The following is a 24689-nucleotide window of genomic DNA, read 5'->3' as shown; positions in this document are numbered from 1 at the left end:
GATGTTAAACAGCCCATAGAGAGCTATTGGGGAATCCATGGATAATGTTTTGGCAGATCCAGTGTTTTTTAATTATCTTTTGGTGACTCACATGAACAAAGAGCAGAGATCGGTACAGCTCAGTAAATTTAAAGAAGGTTCGGTGCATCTGCAACTGTGCAAAAGCTTCGATTCCATATTCTTTGCTTTGAAACCATAAAATACGATGAACATTTCATAGTGTACGAAATTAAACACAGATTGCAGTGTGCAAATTATCATCTTGTACATGTTTAAATATCCCTAAAAATAAATGGATGTTTGTGCATGGAGATAAAAACAAAATGCTAAACATAATAGAAAAGGCTGGTATTGTTTAAAGAAGATCTTTGAGCATAATGCATGAAAAAAAAAGAAAAAGAAAACACATCTAAATGCCTGTCAGTATTTGTTGTTTACGTAATGTCACATTCATAATGTATGAGATGATAAAAATGGAAACACAAAAGTCTGGCTACAGGAATAATCAAGCCTTTAGTACAGTGTTTTTCAACCTTGGGGTCGCCTGAAATTTCTAGTAATTGATTAAACATTTTTTTAAAAAATACTATTAAAATATATGTTTTAATGACATGGGTGGTGGTGCGGTGGTCAGCACTCGTGCCTCACAGCAAGAAGATCCTGGGTTCGATTTCCAACACCAGTCGATGGGGGTGGGACCTTTCTGTGTGGAGTTTGCATGTTCTCCCCCTGTCTGCGAGGGTTCTCTCCGGGTACTCCGGCTTCCTCCCACCATCCAAACACATGCACTGATAGGTTAATTGGTTAATCTAAATTTCCCATAGGTGTGAATGTGACAGTGATTGTTTGTCTCTATATGTTCAGCCCTGTGATGAACTGGCGACTCATCCAGGATGTATCCCGCTTTCGCCCCTATGTAGCTGGGATAGGCTCCAAGCAACCCCCGTGACCCTAGTGACGATAAAGTGGGTTCAGAAAATGAATGAATGAATGAATGATTCAATATATATTTCATTGTAATTAAAATACCACACACTTTTCCTAACAAAAATCAAGTTCAAATAACATGCACAATATAATATCTGAGAGGGCATATCTTGACTGACCCAATCATGTGACCACATGTGTTACTACGCTTCAGCCTGCCACAGTCACAGTCAGAAAATCAGACTGAACAGAGAATGGAAAGATTTCTTTACCCACCTGGCCCCTCTAAGACATCTCCAAGAGAAACTAAGAAGCAGACACCAAAAAGGTGCATTATATACATTATATAGCCTAAATGTCATCTAAAATTAAGATTTATTTGCAACATTGTATTGCAAACTATTACATGATTAAAACATTAATTTTAGCATAAAAAAATGTATGTGTTTTGAATGTCTGGGGTCTCCAGAAATCTGTGATGTTGAAATGGCGTCATGAGCCAAAAAAGGTGGGAACCACTGCCTTATAGCACATGCAGTTATTTCCGTATGATAGTGTGTTTGTGTGTCTGAGTGTTACAACACCCAAACAAACACACAGTGTGAAGGAAAACATCCCACTTGTTAAAGGCCCTGTCACGCCTTGAGGATTGATGCAGCGTATGCCAACGTGTCAAAATTTCTCTATAACGCTGGCATAAAGGGGACTATCAATTTTTTTTTTGGGGGGGGGGGGGGGGGGGGGGGGGGGGCGTATACGTATCTTACATAGAATGTTTCAATAACTTATAGATACATTACACCAGGGGTGTCCAATTGTGGTCCTCGAGGGCAGCTATCCTGCACATTTTAGATGTTTACCTCTTCCAGCACACCCGACAGTCGTTATCAGGCTTCTGCAGAGTTTGATGGTAGGCTCATCATTTGAATCAGGTGTGTTAGGAGAGGGATACATCTAAAACATTCAGGATAACGGCCCTCGCGGATCAGATCTGGACACCCCTGACTTATACCAACGAAAGCTCAGTGTGTTATCCGTGTCAAATCGATGAGGTCATGCTGATGTTAGAAGCTAGTAGGTATTCTGATCCCTCTGCTCCCTGTGGCTTTGGAAAATTAATACTGAGTATTTAATTAAAATGTTTGAATTATTTAAATTTTTTTAGTTTAATTGGTTAGTTTTTTTTTTTAAGTGTAATTCTAAATTTGAAGATTATAGAGATATTAGGTTTTATAGGTTTTATCTCCTGCTGCACAACAAAGTCTGGTTGCTGTCCAGAGGGGAGGTGCTGAAACACTTTGTGTCTGGAGGAAGTGGAAAGAGGTCATCCAGGACACGTCCACATACGTCAATAGGGGTTGGAGGTGAGTTCAATATAAGTTACACATTGGTTCAAAGCACATTACCCATAGGTTAGAGATAAGTTTTGGACAAGCTAGATATTATCTTCGACTTATGAGTGTGTCACAACGGCATAATTTACCTACAATTTATGGCCCATGTATGACACATATGCTGGCATACGGCAAAAAATTTTGTGCATGAACAAAGTTTCTTAATGACCTCGCTGTACTACGACCTATACCAATGTGTTTCAGCGTGTTCTTCAGCTGTACAAAACTTAACCAAATTTGTCATACGTTAGCATACGCTGGCCTAGAGCCATTTCATAGTCAACGCAAGAGAACGCAGACACGAACGCAGACTCAAACACGTTCTGACGCATTGGTCACCATGATGCGTGCCTAGGGATGGGAATCCATAAGAATTTAACAATTCCGATTCCATTAACGATTTTGCTTATCGATCCGATTCCTTATCGATTCTCTTATCAATTCTCATTGGGTAAGTGAATAAAAGAGTACAAATGGAAGTGTTTGCATTAACTGTCTTTGTGCACCTCATTTCCTTTCCCCTACCTTCGGAAACTTGTATTTGAAGGGGTACGACGTTTGTTGCCCACACCGGAACTGGAACTGGGCCCGGATGACGGACTGGTGTTCACTCTGCTACTACATTTGCAAGCGTTGCTAAGTAGCGAATCAAGTTCGTGACATTCCTGTAAATGAATCACATGTTGTGGACAAATGTTTGAACATGCTGGAGGGATTCCACCCTTTTGAAGACATGGAAGCTTTGACAGTGTTACAAGTGGACCTGGTGTCATCTTTTTAGACCGTTTCTGTCTCAACACCATGTTGGCTACGTTCTGATCAAAAAAATGTAGCGTACACGTGATGTCATCGCACATGTGCAACAAAGGGCGGAATCGATAAGCAGAATCGTTAAGCAGGCAGGCAAATGATTCCAAGGAATCAAGCTACTGGGATTCGGTTCTCAAAAAGAACCAGTTCTCGATTCCCATCCCTATGCGTGCCGGCATCTCAAAATGTTTTGTCCATTTTTTTTATATGCTACACAGCGACACATGTAATACCATTCATCACCAGCAGGGGCAATATGTGATGTAGTTTAATTTAACACATTACATTTACAGAAGAAGAAGATGATAGTGATTCACAGGAGTCTCCGGCAGAATGCGAGTCACTGGAGCCAGCAGGTTGGAGACAGACATTCTGTTGTGTATTCTTTGTGCTCTTACACTGAAGGGTCAAACAGGATGTTAATTAATTAAAAAGCAACACAGGCTAAGTGAGTTAACATGTGTTCTGGGATAGCTGAGAGAAGGGCGAAGACTTTCAGATTTCCACTGATATTTAGTTTATTACTCATTTAGGAACCATACAAGGTCAGGTCTCCATGGTGCTAGTTTTAAATCATACATGAATATACATTAGATTTGTCCGAAATACCTGCACCATTTGTTACTTTAGTTGTCGAGCACAGAATTGCGTGTGTGTGCTCCATGTCCATGACACTGAACCGGAAAAAGTGACCTATAACCTCACAGTACAATAACAAAGAGAGGTGCCATTGTGTGGCACTTTAAAGTATTACAACTGTAATACAGTAATACTGACTGATACAATATCAGCCGGTCTGACACCCAGATTGGAAATGTCCCTGTTTGGTATGATAAGCTGAAGATGTAAATTAATGGTTTGGAAATACCTAGAATAACCTTTTTTTTTACAACTATCATGTCAATTTCGTCACAGTCTGTAGATGTTTTATTTTTACATTTATTGACAGTTTCTATTATTTCTTTTTTGTCAATAGCTTTGAGAAACATTGAATTTGGATTTTGATCTATTAATGCTACATTACTTTGATCTGTTGCTGGAGCAGGAATTTTATCTGCCAAGTTTGGTCCAACATTAACAAGGAACTCATTAAACTTGTTCACTTGTACCTGACTCAGAGCTACCCCCTATTGCGCTAGTGATGTATTGCATTTTACACGTTGCCCGGCTCGCTTACGTTCAATGTGTTGACTGTGAAAGGAAATGTGTTGCACCCACTGACTATGTAGGCAGCTTTAATCGTCAAGGTGTGACAGGGCCTTCAGATACAATCCCTGTCTTTTAAAAGAGTGAGTTAACACACGAGTCAGACTCATACATGACTCCAGTCTGACAGGGAAAATGTAGTTTCTGCAACTACATTGTTGTGGTTAAACACATGTTTACGGTTTAGAAACTGAACAGGAGAGCAGCTTTGGGATCACGCTGCTGTGTTTTATAGGATGTAGAACAACATAGCGATACACTGTGATGTGAGTGATTTTTATAAAGTCTGGAGTTTGAGTTGACAGCTCCGTGTGTTTTTACGGTTGGCTTAAAAGCACAGAAAATGAAATTCCAGGCAGTTCGACAGAGCTGAAGTGGGTGAACGTGGACCAGCTCATGCCTGAGAGCTGTCAATTAAAGCAAACGCAGGTTGGATGTAGAGACTTATGGCATAAAAAGAAAAATAATGTTGGTATTAAAGGAGGCAGAATTTGCTGTTGATTAACTTGGATATGTTATAGTCAGTTTAGCTTCTGTACTGCATCATTTTTACCAAAATATCTTCATTACTAAATGAAAGACTAGGTCTAATGCCAACAGTGGTCCTTCCGTGTTGTTACTTAGTTAACCCATAAAGACCCAAACATCCACTGACAACCAAAACCATCTACTGTTATGAAATGTTTGTTGATCCACTAATCCTATCAATACATGTAAATAATTGGTGTAAAATGCAGTTTGTCATCTTTTCATGGTCATCAGATATGACCCATTTGGGCATTCAGAGGCTCCGTAGTGAACATGAAAACACAGTCATCTTCTACAACACTGATTCACCAGTAAAACACATGGAGTTGGATCAATGACAGTGGATGGAGACACTTGGGTTGTGTTCAGTTAATGATTTCTTTTACTAAAAAGTCATGTTTTCGTCAGTTTTTTCTGTTTTTGATCTAATAAACCCCAACTTTAATCTGAGCTTTTACGGTCATCTACTTGATCAGTGAATTAAATATAGGAAAATGCCAGATTTATACTCAAGAATGCAAAATACAGAGCATAATGTTAGAATAAATGGTGATAAATCAGTTAAGAAAGGTAAAAACAAATTTTTAAAAAATCATTTGGGAAGTGCCACAAAAGTAGTCCTGGGTCTTTATTCAAATTGTTACATGTAGCTCCAAAAAAAACCCAAAACATAATAATAATAATAATAATGATTAGAAGTGAAGGTTAGAAATTGGAACATGTTTTTTCATTTGACTGATGATTAATGGGGTCTGTTCATTAGTCCACACATACCTGTTACTTCTGCCAACTTTGGTCTTTTTCCAGGTCGATACTGGAAACAGCTTCTGCTTCTTCCTCATTTTTTGTAGAAGTAGAAAAAGAGAAATATCCACATAACACATACAGTTGTGTTTGATAAAAGCAACACTAACAGCTCTTGAAAAATGAGGTGTAATATGCTGAGATAAGAGCCATCTCGGTGTTGACGATGTGAATCATGTGAGATGAGAGATGCAGTCTACTCAGCAGTTTCACAAAAAAACTTTTTTCAAGTCATAGCCAGTGACGAAAATGTATGCTATGAGGCTAACGATATAATGAAATGTACCTAAAATCTCCAGCATTTAGTGGATGTGTACCAATGAATAAATCGATACAGTTAAATAAACGCCATATTTCTACAATATCAACAAAGTAGGTGTTTCCATTAAAAAATGTTTGGCTTCTGATGCGTGATTCTTGTTAAGTCCTGTCTTGCATATACTTCTTGCAAGACACTTGTTTAAGGAAGATGGATGCACTGAGTTTCATGCCAAACCTCCACAGTGTTGGCGCTGTAGTGTTGGTTCATCTACTGCTATTGCAGTGACTGTCTTAAACAAAAGAAGGGAACGTATAATCGCCCCAATGCAAAGTCCATATTTATGGCAGTGGCCACACAGAATGGAATTCTGGGAGAGAGCTGTGCATCAGGAATTCACCAATATCCAGAATGGATCCAGAATTTCCGAATCACGCAGGCAACATTTAATGAACTGTGTGCTATTGAACCTCTCATGGCCCCAGACTTGTCATGCCTTCGGAAGCAGTTCCTACACAAATGCGAGGGTCTATTGTCCGATACAAACTAGAACCATCAGTTTGTTCTGAGTACAGGGTAATGGGTGAGATATTTGGTGTGAGCAGAACCACTGTGCACAGGTGTGTAAAAATGAGAAAAGTGTGTTTCCATTACACTTTTGTGCTATACTTCTATACAGGGTGCGATTTGCCAAAAAAAAAAAAAAAAAAAAAAGGGTGGGGGTGGGGGTGTGGTCCATAACTAACGTATCTAACACTGGTGTGAAACAAAAGTGAAACTTTATATTATTTCAACGTCCAACTCTCTAGTTCTGTTCCTCTGTTATTCAGCGGATCTTTCACCAAATTTTGACACCTTCTAACCTGTATCCACTGGACCCTCTCCACTGCTCTATGCCCCCCTCCCACACACACACACACAAATGCTGGGCCCCATGAATTTGTCATGTTTACCTCCCCTTTACGGTGCCCCAGTGCATGGGGACATTCGCAAACTCTGAGACTGCCGACAGTTCGGTTCAGATGAACGTTGGTGTCAGTAATATAGGATATAGGTGTAAGAAAACTGCCACAACCTGCCAATTGGTTGGTTGTCCCCCCCAAGGACGAAATTCATTGAGCAGAAGTAGAGATGTAAAAACCAGAGTGGGGGTTGATCCTCCCCATCCCCCCCAACAAATCGTACCCTGCTTCTATATCAAAACATCTCAGAAGCCACCTCATGAGAGCGTAAACATTTTTTTCCGATCTTTGACAGTTTTTGTGATATTTCAGTGTTTCCATTACCAGTTTTCTGTTCCGCAATTTACTTTTTATGCATTTCTAAGGGTAATGGAAACCCAGCTACTAAGAGGACAGGACTTATGGTTAGGGATGGGAATCGTTAAGAATTTAACGATTCCGATTCCATTATCGATTTTGCTTATCGATCCGATTCCTTATCGATTCTCTTATCAATTCTCATTGGGTGAGGGAATAAAAGAGTACAAACGGGTGTGTTTGTATTAACTGTCTTTTATATTTCCATCTGCACAGAAAATATACCATATACAGTATGAACAAATAAGAACAGATGACGCTGGGCCCGGTTCGGGGGGGGGGGCGTGCAGTGAAAATGAAACTAAAGACGCTTTACTAATTCCTCTATTGCCACATGTGCACTACGTCGAACCAGTTTGACTCGTCTTGGCTCGTCTCCCGTTGTTGTGCACCTCATTTCCTTTCCCTTCTTACCTTCGGAAACTTGCATTTGGGTGTGACATTTGTTGCCCGCTCCGGAACCAGAACTGGGCCTGGTGTTCACTCTGCCGCTACATTCACAAGCGCCGCTAAGTAGTGTACCAAATACATGGCATTCCTGTAAATGAATCACATGCTGTGGACAAATGTTTGAGCATATTGGAGGGATTTCACCCTTTTGGAGACATGGAAGCTTTGCAAGTGTTACAAGTAAGTGGACCTGGTGTCGTCTTTTTAGACTGTTTCTGCCTCAGCCCCATGTTGGCTACGTTCTGACCAAAACAATGCAGCAAATGCGTGACGTCATTGCGCATGTGCAACGAAGGCGGAATCGATAAGCAGAATCGTTAAGCAGGAAGGCAAATGATTCCAAGGAATTGAGCTACTGGGATCCGGTTCTCAAAAAGAAGCAGTTCTCGATTCCCATCCCTACTTATGGTCTTACTACATCCCATCACCTGGATGAAATTGAGGCATTTTTACTTTACTTTTGAAGAACTACAATGCTGTCTATAATTACTGTGACTGTCATAAGCAGGACCTATGAAGACATCTTCAACCGGATGACAGTCTTATCTCTACCATTCAGTTAAGTACAGTGAACGGTAGCTTTGAGTAGCTTGAAGATAATCCCTGTGCAGATATTAAGATTAAGAGCACGCGAAAGCCTATAGCGGAGTTATTACCTAAGAAGAGATGCATTATACAGCAGTCGACAGAAACATTTAAGTTTTTCATTTCCAAGCCGCACAGGGCCAAACACAAAGTAAGACTTATGTAACCCGGATTCAACATTCAGCCATATTCTTCCCACAACGAGTGCGGCTCTGCAGTTAGCTTAATCAGGATTGATGGTACAGCACATTGGGTCTAAATTTAGTCTCCCCGAGAACATTCCTCTCCTTGCCGTTGCTGTGGGGCGAAGCTGAGGTTTTCAGATCCGCCACGGTCACACGCACAGGATGGGAGGCAGTGGAGCTGAAACGTACTCCTGTGTCACACTCTGCCCTGCTTCCCATCCCCAATGCCACACTCTGGTTCCTTCTTTTTTTTTTCTCCTCTGCCTCTCTTTATCTCCCCCGTTCACTGGGATTTTGTGGATCACTTACTCAGGGAAAACCCCCCGAGGAAACAGGATTCTGTGTTCAGAGGTGCAATTTCTAAAATCCTCTCTTGTGTGGATCAGACGAAATGTAAAGCACCAATCAAACTGGATCATTAACAGTGGTAATTTCACCCCCAAAAAAAGAAGAAAAAAAAAAAAAAAAACCAAAACGTTAAAACCAACATAGTGTACAGCGTGGGTATCTCATACTGCACAGTAATGATAGCTTCAGGAGAACTCTGGGGAGATTCTCTTTTTTAATTTGTGTGTGACTCAGTTGAAATTGAAAAATAAGAAGACACTGAAAGGAGCTCAAGGCAAACCATTATTATTTTGCTATGATTTGATTTTCGTGACGGAAACAGCAGCGAAAGCCACCTCATTACGGTACCCATACATTTAAAATATGCCTCTGGCCCGTTAGCCTAACTAGCCATAGCAGCAGATGTACTGTCAGTGTAATGTGACCAAATCATCAGCAAACCTTTATATTAAATATCTAATGCAGAACGACTGCTGCTACACACTTATAGTTTTACTAGTTTTATGATATCTTGTATTTCTATCTATATCTTTTGGGCACTTTGCATTGTTGTAAATGTGCTATATAAATAAATTTGACCTTGACCTAAAGAATGCAGTTCTACCGAGTACATGCTCACTGAAGTTGTCACATGAAGTCCATTGACCTAGTGCCAATCCTACTTTTCGTCTGGAGAGGATAGTTGGAATATGATTTATTTGCCCAAAAACATCATCCGCAGACAAAGTGTTATTAAATTCAGCTGGCAAGATAGAGATATGTTGGGAAACAATGGAGTCTGGCCACTAATAAGCTCTGAAAGTGGTATCCACTGTTCTCGTTCAATAATAAAAGGGCCTCTTGGAAAATTAAAGTCTGGCACATGAAATATGGATTTATTTTTGATCCACATCTTTTAAAACGTACAATAGCGGAGATTAAAAAGTGAATGTAATTTAGCAGCAGTTTGACGAAGAACACTCTGCTTTAAGGAGCATTTAGTTACATTTTTGAAGCATCTTGACATCTTTTATTAAGTAGCTTACTGTACAGAGTGTTCAGTGTTTATTTACTGTCTCTGTTTCTTTGCCCTAATAGGATTAACTAGTGCATCTGTAAAGGTAGTAGAGGATGAGGAGTGTCCCTGCAGCTGCCATGCACCTTGGATAGAAAGAAGAAATAGTATTATTTGATTATTTCCATTCATACATAAACCCATCCTAATCCCAGTGCTATCCAAAACTATTACAATTCTAACCGCTGCAAAGAATTCCAAAGAGTCAGTTGTTCTGTTAAAAGATTTTTTTTTTTTCCACGTTCCTCCTATAGTTCGGTGACCACTCCTTCAACCTGAACTTAAAGTATGTAAAGGTTAAAACAGGACTACACCCTGGAACATACTAAAGAAAACTGAAAATGAAAAGAAGAGTCTTTTTTAGGAAGACAGACTTGACTCTATAAATATTTATGGGTAATGCAGTGTTATTTTGTTTTGGAAAAACAAAAAAGGGCTTCAGACGGTGACTAAAAATGCATTTAAAACCCTCCGTTCACTCATCGTATAAGACATAATAAATACACCCGGCATTGAAGAATAACTGAAGTTTATGGGTTTTGCACAAGAAAGTCCAATGACCTTGCAGAAAACATGTTCAATTTAAATCCTCTCCGCCCACATTGAAAAACTGGGATCAAAATATGCAAATATTGTTCATTTTTAAAGGTTACCTCCTGGACACCAGATGTTTTCTGAGAAGTGCACTTTCAGTCTTCTGTGTACTGATGGACTTGGGTTTCCACATCACACTCGTAAACCATAGACCACATCCCCACTAATGAATGTGAATATTTGCATCAAAACAATTCCTCCTGATAGTAATGCAAATTTGTGACAGTTGCAACACTTGTTCAATAGGTCATAACAGATTTGCACTAACCCATTCAAGAGAAACAGTAATGAATTCAACATCACCGTAACCTCGTCTGCAGCCTGGGTGTCCAAACACAGAAGTAAGATATAAACAGGTCCACTGTTGTTGCTGCCTCAGTGTGTAGTTTAAAGTGTACCCTTACTGGTTGTGCTTACAACATTTATTGTGCTTTGTGTATTACTTATAGGCAAGAGAAGTGCACATTCAGTTAAAAAAAAAAAAAGATTTCCATATATTCACCACACTGGACGTTTTTATTATGTGAATTATAGTCGGGGGTGGGACCTATGGGGTGCAGCCATTGCTGGCCAAAACTGACAAGCAGCAGTCAGTGAGCAAGACTGAGTGGAAAGCATGTGTTCACATTTGTTGTTTGTGCAGTCATGAGTTTTGCACTCCACCATTGTCCTAGAGACACGACCCAGCACTGGCTGATAATGTGTCATTTTAGACTGGTGTCTATGCACAGGGTCAGTGACCAGTCCATCACAGCCCAGATAATCGGAAAATACAACATTATTTCTTTACTACCGGTGCAGGAACAGCCTGTGAAGGAGGAAACATGTCACTGACAATGACTGATGAAGCAGTGACTTAGTACTCGCATGTACTTTAACAACAGGCAATAACGCAAGTTACCTGATGGAACCACTAGTATTATTATGATGTATTATTATTATAATCTTTTGACAGCTAGCAATGAAAATTCACTACAGGTACCCTTTAATGTCCTTTAGGACTGTGGCAACTGTCAGAAAAATACAATCACAACAGTTATGATCCTGCAGTCAAAGACATTTCACAACAAAGAACTAGACCATGGCATCAGCAACAGTTAAATAGAAACAAATGCAACTGTACATACCCAGGTCACATACATATGTTTAACAGGGATGAGAAGTCCATAAGGATAGTGTCCAGTATCACTGTCAGAACAACCTAACTCATGTTCAGCACGTTGAGGGTGTGAAACATCACTGAGGATTACCCACCCCTTCACCACTGTTCTGGACTCACAAAGATTCAAAGTGAGGTGTTGTTGACCTGCAGTCTTACGAGACATATTAATAATCCAAGTTTGTTATTACTAACTGAAGAAAGTAGGACTAGTATACACTGTATACATACATACATATATATATATATATATATATATATATATATATATATATATATAGTGTTGTCAGTAGCTGTGATTAAGATTGAATGATTTAGCGCGTTGACCTGTGGGGATCCACAGGTTCTAGATGTGGTACTTTTTATGTTGTGTATTTGTGCATGCTGTACCACATTTGTCCAGCAGTCACTGCCAAAGCGTTCTGGGCATAGCAATGTGATTGTAAGGCTATTGTATTCCAAAATTACTAATATCTTCCAAAATAATGATCTTATCAACTTGCCGTTTTTGCTAGTCTCTTCTTTGACCAAAAATACCTAAGTATGCCAAACTGCAGCAGTCAGCTCTTTCTGGATTTTGTGTGATTCCTGAGACACACACACATGTACACACACACACACACACACACACACCTACACACACACACACACACACACACACACACATACAGAGGCCACTTGGCTTTTATAATGTAGATAAGCCTCTTAATCAAACTCACCCATAGAAGACACAATGCTATTTCAGCATCAAACTCTATTCTTTTCATTCACAGCTGTGTCCAGTGGTGACAACAGTGCTTCTAGCTTTTATCACTTTGTCACTTTCTGCAACTTTAACTCATCTCATCTCATCACTTTCACTTTGATGCTTTGGTCAAAGGCACCGTGGTGTTAGTTTTCATCAACCATGGGAGACTGACTCAATACTCCCTCTAGTGGTCACATAAAACCCCTGGCCTGCCAGTGTAAATCAGTGATACTCCGGTCCGTGAACGCCCCACAGGTGGTCCGCGAGAGGATGTCATTAAAAAGTCAAATGTATATCAGTGTTTCTCAAATCACCTTCATCTGACTTCCAAAGCAAAGTTATGAGTACAGATAATTGTTTTCTAAATTAAAAGTTAATCAAATGTAGCCTAAATAAGCCTAAGAGTAGACTTTTAGTGAATTTGTCTAGGCAAAGCCACGTTTTGCATCACCATCTCTTGAGGTTACCTAGATTGCCCATTGTCATGTCAAAGGCCTCTCGTCACTTGTGAATTGTGATGGAAATGAAACGGCATAGCTAACTAATCAGAAACAAAGAGTGAAATGAAAGGAAGAGTGACTTGAACAGTTCTAAAATACAATAATGGATCGATGACTGAAGAGAAAAACTGGAGAAACAATGACCAATGTTTGCAACAAGGTGCAAAGACATTCTGTTAGCATCGAGCCGTTAGCAGCATTTATAATATACTGCAGACTTAATTTGTAATATACAAAATTAATGATTTTGTAATATAGGCTGTGTAATTTTTTTTTTTTTTTTGTTAGGGTGGGAGTGAGAAACTGGCCGGCTGGTTAAGTGGTCTGTGAACTTTTTTTTTTATGATAAAGTGGTCCTTGTTGTGAAATAAATCGATTTCGTATCAATCCGACATTGACAAAGACAAAAACGAAGGGAATTTTATCCATCATTTTTATCTGTTTTAGATAGTTTTGTAAACACACAATACAGTTTCAGTTAGTTATCTTTTTTTTTTTTTCTTTTAATTATAGTTTTTATTTATTTCAGTTAACAAAAATGTTTTTACAATTCTAGTTTTCGTCATTTCGTTAGTTTTCGTTAACGATAATAACCTTGTTCCAAAGGTGGTATTTTATTTATTTACTAGAGTTATACCAGGAGAACACAAGAGCACTTCAAGTACACATGATGTAACCCATAAACACAACACTAACATAAAATAAAACTGAGAAAGTATATTCCATCAAGCATTTCTTATAGCTTCAGGATGCACTGAAGGCATTTTGGAGAGAAATATTAAATCTAAATAAAACTGTTTGTTTACAGTTAAAAACTCCACAGGGTACTTGTAGAAAATAAACCTAGAGATGCCTTTGAAGAATGGGTCACATGGAGCAGTGATTAAAACGATATTCATACTGATGCTGTGTTTTTAAGTGGGAAATATAATCATTATTGTAGCTAAGATGGAAAATGAGTCATATGCTGAGGTTATTAACAGTCATGAGGTTACCTTGAAAAAAAAAAAAAGCAGGATATATTAATTCTTGAAAATACTTATCAGTATGGTACAATCTCTCCCACACACACACAGTAGTGGTTTGGGATGAAAACCTTTAATTAGAGCCTTTTTTCCGAATATTTTGCCACCAATTTGATTCGCACACTGCTCTTGAATGCAAATTTGAGACAGGTTCTCATTAACCAATTTAATGATAACTTTTGTGAGGTCATGAGGCCAATGCACCTGATTTCACAGCGAATATAAATACCAGCCGGGGGGTTCGGGGGTGGTTAATCAATGAGAAATTAATGCTCATTTTCAGTTTTGAGGATGGAATTCAACTTGGCATTCCTTACTGTATGTGCTTCCTAAAAAAAAAAAAAAAAAATCAGTTATCTAAAAATACACACACGCCCATGTTCCTACCCCTGCTGTTACATCTTGGGATGTTTTTCTGCTGATAGACCAAATAAGTTACATTTGTATTATATGATGCAGTGTCCCGGAGGCTTCCAGTCAAGGTTATTGATCAACACTCACCTCCATAATTGCATTGCCTTCTATTTAATTTCCTGTTAAGCTCCTCATTAATTACCCTGTTTTCCATCTGGGGCACGGCTATTAATCTCATAGTCTTTGATCTGTTTAATATGCCTTGTGGACTAGTCTTGACATCTTTTACAGTTGTGTGAACCCATCCAGAAGTCCACCTATTTGTTTTGTTAATGGTAACAACCCGGAGTAGAAGAAGAATTTAAGAAGAATTGACAGCTCTCAGTGTTTGGAAGTAAAAAAAAAAAAAAAAAAATAAGTAAATAAAAGTCTGAGGAGGTTTGTGATTGAGAGATCTTTGAACTCTGACAGAAGAGACTGCCTCAGGAGTTTTTGTTGTTGTTTTGGATGTGAACTGGCATTTGGTAAACAAAGGAACAAAAGCGTGAAATTCATCTAAAAGTCAGATCTTCTTTGAGAGATTTCACACTTGAAGGTAGAGAAGGAAAAAAATAAATAAGACTGAAAAATTATACAAAAAGTCTGGTCTCTATCCAGCCTTTTTTGTGCCAAATCTGTAAGCATCTACACATAATTTCGAAAACTAATCTTGAGTGCCTTATCCACGGTGAAAACTGACTTTCAAACTCGATCTCTCCGGCAATCAATCTTCTCCTGGCAGGGTAAGTCTGTCGAAAACTGGGAGCCGTGGCTGTAAAGAAAGTAACATTTCAATTTCTCTCTTCAACTCTTAGTGGCAGCCAGCATATGTTAGCCCTGGCACTGGAAGCAACCATCACAAATGGGCAAAGAGCGGGGGGAGGGGGGGGTTGTGTAGAAGGAAACAGAGGAATGAAGTAACTCAGTTCAGCAGAGGTCTGTGGGAGTTGCAGGACAGATGAGGATGGACAGTGAGGGATCAGAGTAGACTGTTTTGCATATATGCATGTGTATTTAGCTGAAGTATATGGTACTATGTGGGACGATGTGGACTGTTTTCATGGAACCCTAACCTTAACCCTTAGCTCCTTCTCTTATAGCCCTAACCCTAACAAATGTCTAAAACTTAAATGCATGTATTAGACAATGATGAAAGTGTTCCGGTTTTTGCCAAAAATCCGTTTTTTTTCCAAAAACTGAGCATATGTTCTGGTAAATTAAACGTGTCCAGATAATTTCTGTCTGGTTTGGCAACATTTCAGTCAGAAAATTATGCATAAATCACTCCGAAAAGTGTAAATTATGTTTATTTGGGTCCGTCTCATGGGCGCGGCCATATTGCTTTCTTCTCCATCCGTCTCGACCAATGAGATGCTCATTTACAACGCAGAACTTGTATCGACGGCTCTGATTGGTCCATTGATGACTTGTGGTCTGTTTCGCCTGTCTGGAGGCGGATTCGCTTTGAGTATTTTACTGCCAATGTATTTCGTCTAAATATTTTGTGAAATCATGTCAGAATTCATCGTCCTTCAGTGTGGGGACGAGCTGAAGTGTGAGGCAGGAATCAAAAATAAGTTCAAGTGGTCCTGGCTCCAGGAAACTGATAGAAATGGCGATTTTCTGTCGCAGTACGTCCGGAAGACAAGCAAACCAGGTTTGTTACTCATTGAAGTCATTCAGTAGATTGTAGTATTCCACCACCTGGCCCTGCTGTGTACAGGCATAGGTTATTTCTTTGTCTTCTGTATTGTGTAATAATTATGGCAGCAATACGTTGGAATACATTGGAAACTGTTATCATGTAGTTTAGTAGTTAGTGACAGATGTAAAGCCTGGAGATTCCATATCTGAACATTATATTAAATGAGATTACTATTCTTGATGAGCCTCTTTTCTCATGTTTCTAAGAGACCAATGTTTTTACCACAGATACTTAATCTGTCCATAATCTACCCATGACAATGTTTGAAGTACATCAGTAAGAGAATTAGTGAAACAGAATGTTTAAGTAGAGATATCAAGATTTGATAAAATGTTTGACCATATTCCTGTGTGAGATGTATTTTTTCATTAATTTTGAACCTTAATGCTTTACAGGTTTTTGCTCCCAAAGTGCACCAGAATACACCTAAGAGCATGCAGAATGAAATGCTCAGAAAAGTGCAGTTTTTTGTCTTTCCTCACTTTCCTCACTGATTAGATGTTATCTGAAAGTACATATGTTCTAGTTTCTATTGCCGCATTTCGACTATGTGGAACCAGCTTGGCTCGGCTCGGATACCAGATACTATTCCTGGAGACCGTTTCCATTACAGGATACTAAAGATTTTAGAGTACCTGGACATCATAGCGATGCGGTGCCTAACTTCCGTGACGTCTGCTCAGAGAGTTGCTGATAAACTCCCTCGTTGCGTGTTGTCCCATCAAGCTCACGCTGAATTTTTTCGTCAGCCACCAAGGACAGAAATGTCTGAACCTCCTCGACTGATCAGTGTCATTTTACGGGCTGCCATCATGTGGATTAGCCAATCGAAATATTTACAGTAAACCTTTGAATCTGTTTTTTGAAAATAGCGGGTCACACATTGACGATGCAATGACGCAGAGACAGCTCTCTGACCGATCAGTGGTCTGCAGTATTTACACATCACGTTTTAGTATCTCTTCTCCAGTTTTGGAACTTCGGCAGAGTAGATACCAAAAGGGTGCCAAATCCCAGGTCCTTTTACAAGATGGAAATGCAAAAAAGCTGAGTCGAGTCAACCTGAGCCTGTACCACGTAGTGAAAACGCAGCATATGTTTCGATGTTACAAAAACATAACTACATTAGTTTAACTGTGGCTGAAAAACACTGCCTGGCCAAAAACAAAGCCTTTAGCTTTGATTTTGGGATACACTGACTTATCCAATGCAACACTTATGTAATGTCACAATTAGGGATGGGAATCGAGAACTGGTTCTTTTTTGAGAACCGGATCCCAGTAGCTCGATTCCTTGGAATCGTTTGCCTGCCTGCTTAACAATTCTGCTTATTGATTCCGCCTTTGTTGCGCATGCACAATGCGCGTACGCTGCATTGTTTTGGTCAGAATGTAGCCAACATGGCGTTGAGGCAGAAACGTTCTAAAAAGACGATACCAGGTCCGCTTGTAACACTGTCAAAGCTTCCGTGTCTTCAGAAGGGTGGAATCCCTCCAATATGTTCAGACATTTGTCCACAGCATGTGATTCATTTACAGGAATGCCACGTATTTGATACGCTACTTAGCAACGCTTGTGAATGTGGCGGCAGAGTGAATGCCGGGCCCAGTTCTGGTTCCAGTGCCGGCAACAAACGTCATACCCCCTCAAATACAAGTTTCTGAAGGTAAGGTAAGGGAAATGAAGTGCACAACGGGAGACGGGCCGAGCCGAGTCGAACTGGTTCCACATGGTGGACATATGGCAGTAGAGGAATTAGCAAAGCGTCGTAAGTTTCACTTTCACTGCAGCCCCCCCCCCCGAGCCAGGCATCATCTGTTTTTATTATTTGTACATACTGTATATGTTATATTTTCTGTGCAAAGATGGAAGTATAAAAGACAGTTAATGCAAACACACCGGTTTGTACTCTTTTATTCCCTCACCCAATGAGAATCGATAAGGAAATAGGATAAGGAATTGGATCAATAAGCAAAATCGATAATGGAATCGTAATCATTAAATTCTTATCGATTCCCATCCCTACTCCTGAGTGACCAAATGCCCAAACAACCTCAGGTGTTGATATGGAGGAACAACAGCTCTACTCTGATCTCTTCACCATATTGCTAAGTAACAACCCACCCTCCTAAGGACACTCATTTCTATCATTTGTATCTGTGATGTTGTTCTTTCAGTCACTACCACATCTTACGAACACATGTGAGGGTGGGAATGTAGATTAAGCAGTAAATTGAGAGCCTCACCTTTCCACAGAGCTGCCTTTTAAATGCAATAGACCAGTACAGTGTCTGCACCACTGTTCCAATTCACTTGTCACAGTCTAGCCTTCTCTTACTCATGAACAGAACCCTTGGGTACTTCAACTCCTCCACTTGAGGCAGAAACGTATCCTCAGCTGTCCTTTTCTGGTGCAGAACCATAACAGCCGAAGAAGGATTTGTGCTCAGGGTCAAAACTTTCTGTGCACTCTCAACATGCCAAACATTGAATGAATTTTGGAAAGCTTTTAGAAATTTAAACTGAAGGATTCTGGCTGTAAAACTCTAGTCAAATCTGTTAGAGCATGAATGAAACAGTATGAAATCAAATCCCTCTGCGTATCACATGGTTTTATGAAGAGTGAATGTGGTTGCAGCCCCTCCATCCCCCCATGAATTCAACGTCTATAGGCATAACCATGACCTTTGTTACATGTTATTCAGCATTTCTTTCTCTTTCTCAGTCTCTTGTGTCTTCTTTATTGCCACCTATAAAACAAAGACACAAAAACGGCCAAAAATACCACATATATATAGAAAAGAGTTTGACTTGACCCATTCCATCATTGTTCAGTATGTTTTAATTCTATTCATCACTGCTGAAGGCCGCCTGACAACCAAAGGGAAATCAACAAACTTAATAAAAATGTCATGTTGACCTGCCAGTTTCATATCCCTTAATAGTTTCAGAAAGTATTGGTGGTGGGCAGGGGCAGCTCTCATCAGACGCAGTACACGAAAACTTTGAGAGCAACTTTTCTGGTAAATTGCTTTTCTGCAACATTAATGAGCAAGTTTTTATTGGTTAGCTCACTAAAGATGTATGGATCGGTACAAGCAGATCCATGCATCTTGAGAAAGACATTTAGATCAATGACAAAGTGTCTCTGATGAAGATCTAAGATGATGATGAAGCTGTATGCTACATGCATACTGTATGATCACCACTAGATATCTAAAAGTAACATTACAGATTAGATTAATGGATTAAAGAATTAGAGGCTTGACAGAAAAGTACAACACTGATAATAAACCATGACTGCTACTGCATTAAAATCAGGCACCAGTTATGTAGGGTTTATGATTATGTTATTTGCAGCTTTATTAACACTTTTAGAACTAATTTACTCATTATTTATGTATTCATTAAATATGGGTTTAATCCTTTGTTGGTGAAGTTTAAATATACTTAAGTTCTAAGCCAATTCATCCAAATTTCAAGAAATGCATCTGCAATGTGTCCACTTGGAGTTCACATTCTTAAAAAATAATATTTACCTATGCAGATTTGCAATTGCTTTTGTTTTATTTGACTTACATTATACTGAGCTGACCACAGTTTATTAATTGCTTACTGTATAAATATTCATAACCACAGCAGTGTTACCATAATTGCTGCCCATCATCTTTGATTATATTTTGCATTCTGATTTGAATTCACTGGTGACAAAATGTAAATATCATAAAAACAAGCCATAGTAAAAGACCAACATTAAACTGCAATTACAGCACTACCACATCTGTTTTTCATTCACTACATTTGCAATGGATGATAAAAGACTGTGTAAATGATTTTACTGTTATGTTTAAAAAGGAGAAAAAAAAAAGTCATAATAATGGTCTTAGTCCTGTGCTGAACTGGCCCCACATCCAGGGTTTACCCCCCCTTCGACCGTTGGTAGATGGGAAAGGCTCCAGTATCCCCTGTGAACCTCTCAAGGACTAAGGGGTTCAGAAAATGGATGGAGGGAAAAATTGTTTTCTGCTGGGCTTAAGGTTGCTCTTTGGGTGAATGGGTCTCAGTGCTGTGGACTTCAAACACGCTAAATGATCTATATCATGGTTCTCACCTGGTCAGGCTTTGGAACCCACTGATCATTAAATCATAACCCACTTTCACAGAATTCAAACCAAACAAAGACATTTTTCAAAAATAGGCTCATAAAATCATGTCCAGTATAATTGTGATTGTGTACTTTTTTATGGTTATGCACCTTTTTTTTTTTTTTTTTTTACATTTCATTTTATTTGATACATTACTTTTCTTCATTTGATGGAATCACATAAATAATCATTAATATTTTTCTTAAATTTAATTGTACTAGGAGTTAGGATCACCTTTGACCCGTTCACCGCATTGTTTGGCATTGTTCCTGGAAGGTCGCAGCTACCTGCAGGTGGACACAAGGTGGTTGCCTTTAGTACTGTTTGGGCACGCCGTCTTCTTCTTATTAGGTGGAAGGAACCTGCCCCACCTTCTGCTGGACATTGGGTCAGAGAAGTGATCTCCTATCTTAAACTCCAAAAAATCCAATATACATTATGTGGATCTGAACAGAAGTTTCATAAAGAGTGGAAATCTTTCTTAACCTTTTTTGACAATCCTACGACGCATGCACAAGACCCTTAACAAGTTAAGATGTATATGTGTCTATGTAATCCTCTGATATGTAATTTTATTCATATCTACATTGCCATATTGTATACGCATACAGATGTCTGGTAACAGCAAGGGGTTTGGGAGGGTTAAGTGGGTTTTGTTTGATTTAGCTCTTTTTTTGTGCATGTGTGTGTGTGTGTGTGTGTGTGTGTGTGTGTGTGTGTGTGTGTGTGTGAATACCTGTGTAAATTCAGTATTTTGAAAGTCAATAAATATATCTAAACAAGAACGTTTTTCTTAAATTTGACCATGTTTGGTTTTGGCAGGAACATGTGGGTTGGCAGAGAATTCCATGCCCTTGGTATGTATGAGGTTTGATGGAGAGTTGTGGGAGATCTAGGGAGGGTTATGCAGTATGGATTTGAAGTTATAGTCAGTCTAGTTGTTTGTGAGCTAGTTGACACTGGGGGGAGAATAGCACCTAGCTCCTTAGTACGAGAAATTTGCTTTAAGAGCCCTTGAGCATTTTTGTCTCGAAATACGAGTGGACATTCATAGTACGAGCAGGTGCTCCTCCACAGGCTGACTTAACGTTCAGGAGGACCAGCATTCAGATGGAGGAGGACATTCCAAAATGAGGATTGTTATGGATCTGTTATTTAGTTCAGTTATTTAGGGTGTGTCACTGACACTTTAAGAGATGCAGGAAAGCGTGACAGGACCATGTGGCAGATGAGCAGCACAGCTAAAGTCATGGACATGTACAAGTGAGCTATGTGTTGTTAACCCATGTGTCAAGGCCGGCCGAGCAGTCGAGGCTTCAAAGTGGTGAACTAACTTGAGTCTGAGGCGCTTCAAAGGGTTTCTTTTTCAGGTTTTTTTTCAATAATTTTTGAGAGCAATTCACCAGTACACACATCTGGCATCCATACACCAACCAGCTCCAAAAAACCAGACAACTGTGAGGCTTTGTACCCAGTGCTGCCTCTAGTGGTGGGAAAATATACTATCTACATTACCAACCCCATATCTAATCTATATACACCACTATATACAAACACAACATACCTATATAACAATTAAACATCAGACCCAAATATATACACAGAAATATTTACATAACCCAACACCTAACACCCTACTGAAACTCACCTCTGTGTGAGTCACCTGGGTGGAACTATAAGTAGCCCATCGGACCCCCAGGGACTGTTTGCCCGACGGACCACTCCACCAGGAACCCAACACAGGTTAGTTTACATCTGTCCGTGCATTTACATGACAGCTTTTATTCCTGGTTTAATCTGATTAAAGGTTAGATCCTATTTCAGACGCCCATGTAAACACCTTATTCCAGTTGAAAAAGAAAAGTACGGATTAAATTTAAACCCAATTAAAGTCACTGGTTTAATCCACTCTTGAATCCGGGCAAAAATTATTCCTCGGACATGTAAACCCTTTATTCCGTGTGGACTTTATTCCTGCCATTCTGCACATGCTCGTTGTCTTGTCCTGTCGCGATAACGCACACATTCTGCGCTGGCAGAAGAATATGCAATGCAGTCTAGTCAACCCAAACCGTTCCAGTGGGCTATTCTGATGGGATCTACCAGCCTCTAAAACCCTGAAGGAAGAGTTCACCACTTGTTTTTTATTAATTCATTTGTCATGCGCTAATGAGTTCGATAAGTGGGCAAATCAGTTTGCACCGCAGTGCACCGATTGCCTTGTTCTCGTAGCCCTTCCATTAGCTTAGCTTAGCCTAGCTTAGCATAATCGCTGCACTCCTATGGTCAGACGTAGCCAGGCTTTTATAGGTGATTTGTAGTATTTTATGAGTGATTTTATGAAATTCAGTTCTCCCTAATCATTACTTTACTCCGGTGGGGTCAATATGATCACAAATTGAGGCTCAAATCATGGCGATGTGACTTACTGCAGGAATAAAATCTTGGGAAATAAAAACTAATGCAAAGCTAAAACGGTAAAGCAAAGCTAATTTAGCGCATGCATCCCTTCCAACAAAAAGATTTTCCAACTTCCGTCAACACAACAGTCCCAAGATTGTTTGAGTGCAGTAAGTCACGGATCTAAAGAAATATTTAGGGAGGATCGGATTTCACAAAATCACTTACAAAAGACAACAAATCACCTTTAAGAAACTGGACTATGTGTGACCATGGAAATGCAGTGACTATGCTAAGCTAAGCTAACAGAAGGGCTGCGAGAACTGAATAAATGTTTCTCATGTAAACCTTTATTCAGTTTAACATTTCCATGTAAACAGAAGAGAAAGTACTTTAGTTCTGGATTAATTTCTTCTGGAAAAATAAATTGGATTGAAAAAACATCATGTAACCGTACCCTATGTGTTCATCAGTTTTATATTAATTTTCTGTCAGTATAAGTCCCGCCTTGTACACCCGGTATATTAACTTTTTACTCCATACCCAGCTACTCCTTTCAGCTCAGAGACCGTGCTGAAAACCTGGCTCCCACAACTGGAACCATTCCCTACACCGACATACAATTTTATAATTTTTACACAACTAAGAAATAGTTTTACAATTTAAAATGTGTGCGTCATTTCTTCCCCCTTATATACAATAATCCCTCGTTGTCTTAACTCTTATATTTTTCCCCTGTATACTATAAAACACATCCATAATTCACCATCCAACTATGTAATGGTGGCTCGTCATTACACCATTGTTTGGATCATTTCATGTGGTGGAGGAGGCTATCTCTATGGGTAAATTAAAAGAAGTGTTGGCAAAGTAGACAGAAGTTTGTGATTGCGTTGAAAGAAAATCATCCAGACAAATTAAGTTCAGGTCATGCAGCTGCTTTATTTAATGACAATGGTCTGGTGCATTTTCAGAACATTTTAAAAAGCAGAACAAAGCAGATTTCTCTGGATCAGTTTTTAATTAAATGACCTGCAAGTGCGGATAGTGATGAAAGTGAGGCCAGAACGAACAAATTAAGTGAAGAGAGAGAGAGAAAACAGCAGAAATTCTTCTACCTGATGTTTTACTAAAAGGAGATTCTCCTTCCACAGAATAACCCTCTTTCTTCCTCCTCCTCCTCTTCCTCACGCACAGATCATCTTATCTTTAAGGTAAATAAGTTAATAAAACCAGTTTATTTGTTTTTATAATTATTTTCGTTCTAACTGCACTTTTTCTATTAACCCTTTCATGCATACTGGTCACTCCAGTGGACAGTTCTTCTCCAGCTGTTCTCTTGTATATTCATGGGTTTTGTTGTTTTAGTTCCATATCAGCCAACACAGTGAACACTTATGCATCATCCCATACACTGACATTCATACCATTACTATAACTTGACTGTTCTAGATAATCCTGATCTGCAGTAACATGTTTGAGTGCAAAAAAAAAAAAAGCAAATTGTTATTAGATTGCAACTAACAGGATTTATTTATTTATTTATTGCATTTTTAAATAAAAAGTTTTTTGGGTTTTTTTGCATATTATTTCAATAAAGTAAGTAATAACTAGTATTAGAGTATGATAAAAATGTGAGAAAACATCAAATTAGCGGCATTAAAATGTTTTTATTTAATAGTTAACAGTATATCAGTAAATGCATGTTTCTTTGCCTTTAAAATTTAACACATATGTTCTGGGACTGCGACCTTCTAAAAAGTAATTGGAGCTCAATTCACTCTTTTACTCAATCAGTTCTGGATTTACAATTTGATTTAAGCAGCAGTCTGTATTTATTAAATGACACATATAAGTTACAGGTAGATCATAAAAAATGCAGGACACTAATTTTGATCACTTACTTCGCAAAGAAATGCATACTTTTATTTTGGAAGAATGACTCCCCTCCATCCTTTAAGATCTTCCATGATCAACTGTCTTCTTTTTTACCTTTAGAGAAACTGACTTTTGATAAATATAATCAGGGCCATATCTTTAATGAATTTTGGTTGCCTTTACTTTCCGGTAGGGAGAAAGTTTGAGTTTGTAGATCATGAATACTGCCCTATTATTGCTATTTATGTGACAGCATGTATAATTATGTTCATG

General features: G+C 39.0%; 1 long non-coding RNA gene across 1 annotated transcript; it reads right to left on the bottom strand.

Moving 5' to 3' along the window:
* Positions 1-334: 334 nt before the first annotated feature.
* On the bottom strand, positions 335-23771 carry LOC115437736 (uncharacterized). The gene is made up of 3 exons (XR_003937972.1): positions 23699-23771; positions 5956-5962; positions 335-345 (listed from the first exon to the last, which is right to left on the bottom strand). It is a non-coding gene; the product is annotated as an uncharacterized LOC115437736 (long non-coding RNA).
* Between the last annotated feature and the right edge of the window lie 918 nt (positions 23772-24689).

Source organism: Sphaeramia orbicularis, chromosome 17 (assembly GCF_902148855.1).
Source record: "Sphaeramia orbicularis chromosome 17, fSphaOr1.1, whole genome shotgun sequence".
Lineage (NCBI taxonomy): Eukaryota > Metazoa > Chordata > Actinopteri > Kurtiformes > Apogonidae > Sphaeramia > Sphaeramia orbicularis.
The sequence above is the reverse complement of the archived record's forward strand: the minus strand, read 5'-3'. Positions and strand labels throughout refer to the sequence as shown.